Below are 2,920 nucleotides of genomic sequence, written 5' to 3' on the forward strand. Positions count from 1 at the left end.
CCTCTCTCTCTCACACACACACACACACACACACACACCCCCCCCCGCATTCACTCCATCTACCTCTCTCTCTCACACACACACACACACACCCTCCCGCATTCACTCCATCTACCTCTCTCTCTCACACACACACACACACACACACACCCCCCCCCGCATTCACTCCATCTACCTCTCTCTCTCACACACACACACACACACACCCTCCCGCATTCACTCCATCTACCTCTCTCTCTCACACACACACACACACACACACACACACACACCCCCCCGCATTCACTCCATCTACCTCTCTCTCTCACACACACACACACACACACCCTCCCGCATTCACTCCATCTACCTCTCTCTCTCACACACACACACACACACACACACACACACCCCCCCCCCGCATTCACTCCATCTACCTCTCTCTCTCACACACACACACACACACCCTCCCGCATTCACTCCATCTACCTCTCTCTCTCTCACACACACACACACACCCTCCCGCATTCACTCCATCTACCTCTCTCTCTCTCTCTCTCTCTCTCTCTCACACACACACACACACCCTCCCGCATTCACTCCATCTACCTCTCTCTCTCTCACACACACACACACACCCTCCCGCATTCACTCCATCTACCTCTCTCTCTCTCTCTCTCTCTCTCTCTCTCACACACACACACACACACCCTCCCGCATTCACTCCATCTACCTCTCTCTCTCTCACACACACACACACCCTCCCGCATTCACTCCATCTACCTCTCTCTCTCACACACACACACACACCCTCCCGCATTCACTCCATCTACCTCTCTCTCTCTCACACACACACACACACCCTCCCGCATTCACTCCATCTACCTCTCTCTCTCTCTCTCTCTCTCTCTCTCTCACACACACACACACACCCTCCCGCATTCACTCCATCTACCTCTCTCTCTCTCACACACACACACACACCCTCCCGCATTCACTCCATCTACCTCTCTCTCTCTCTCTCTCTCACACACACACACACACACCCTCCCGCATTCACTCCATCTACCTCTCTCTCTCACACACACACACACACCCTCCCGCATTCACTCCATCTACCTCTCTCTCTCTCTCTCTCTCTCTCTCACACACACACACACAAACCCTCCCGCATTCACTCCATCTACCTCTCTCTCTCACACACACACACACACATCCTCCAGCATTCACTCCATCTACCTCTCTCATACACAAATCTGTCACAGACACCATATCTTAGTCTCTCTCTACTCTTTACTCTCTCTTTTTCTCTCTCTCTCTCACACACACACACACACACACACACACACTCACCCTCCATCTATCTCTCCAACTCACTCACTTTGAAAGACACACACACACACACGCTATCATTCTCTTACTCACTCAGTCTCTCTCTCACTCACCACACCACATTTCACACACATTTGCCATTAAAATATTGATCTTAATAGTAATGTAACTATGCTTGCTTTGTTTTTTTTTGTTCACTTTTTCCTATCTGGACACTGAGCGATGTAACTTGTTCATTATCATTACCTGTGAGACTTGATTTCTACATGGCAGTTCAATTAATATTGTCTTTTTAGACCATTGGTATTGACTGGTTTGAGTTCTTTTATTGGTATAGGCAAGGGACATGGACTAAAATGCACCAGAATGCAGGAAATCACATCTATTAAATAAAAAAAATTCTGGGGGAGGATCCCCCCAGATGCCCACACACACACACAAACAGCCCCACCTAAAATATTTTTCACCAGCCGCCACTGGTGACAGGTGTGCACGCGCAGCTCACTGCATCACAAGCCTTGCTGTCTTTGATCTCATGCGCCTATTTGACACTTAAGCATTCTTGTTGTATTGCCAAAAATGCAAGTTTTTACTGCAACATTGCATGTAAACACGTTCGTGCAGAACACCTGTTTTGGCAGATATCCATAAATCAGGACAGGGAAACACCACTCCCACAATCCGACAATGTGTCTATTATTCTATTCTCTTGAGGCGTATTCTCCTCCCCTCGCAGTGACAAAGATTGTTGCATTATACACCAGGGAATGTTATTCTAACTGTCAACGTCTGTGACACCCAGACAGAAAGTAAGAGTCCCCGGCATGGAGGAGAGAGCGTGGCGGAGGTCCTGCGGGCTCACGGGGTCAAATTCGTCTTTACGTTGGTGGGAGGACACATCTCGCCCATCCTGGTGGCCTGTGAGAAACTGGGCATCCGCATCGTCGATGCCGTGGCGAGACTTTCCGGTAAGAACAAATCTAAGAAAGCAAGAGAGTCCTTCGTGTTGCATGAGGATGTTAGATGGTGATAATCTAGTGTTTTGCCCCTGTAGGCACAGTGGGTGTGGCTGCAGTCACGGCCGGACCTGGACTGACCAACACTGTCACTGCGGTGAAGAACGCTCAGATGGCCGAATCTCCTCTGCTTCTCATCGGTGGTCCAGCTGCTACTCTACTGCAGGTCAGAAAGTTACTTCAAGGTTCACTTTACATACTCTCTGCTCAGCCTGGCGTGCTGGAACACCTCTGCCTTATCTGTTCCTCATATCGCTATTGGTGTGAGATTATATCAGGTAACTGTCCGTCACAGAGGTAACCCCCTGACCGCAACAGTGAGGCTCTGAAAGTAGAAATCATTTTATGAATTTAATTCTAAAACTTGAATATAACATTTCATGCGCAAGTTGTGAGTTTAATATTGAGTCTGTCAACAACTGTGTGTATAAGAATGCTTAACATGCTTTCTCTGCACTCATGAGATTGTGGTAGTGATGAAATTACAGGGTTTTATCTCCATGTATCTCTGACACAGTAAACTGGATGTGTATTCATCACCTCACCTCAAGGCTTATCTTAACTCTCCTGGTTCCTCCCGCCCAGTACAAGTG

This window comes from Barbatula barbatula, assembly GCF_947034865.1.
Source record: "Barbatula barbatula genome assembly, chromosome: 2".
Classification (NCBI taxonomy): Eukaryota; Metazoa; Chordata; class Actinopteri; order Cypriniformes; family Nemacheilidae; genus Barbatula; species Barbatula barbatula.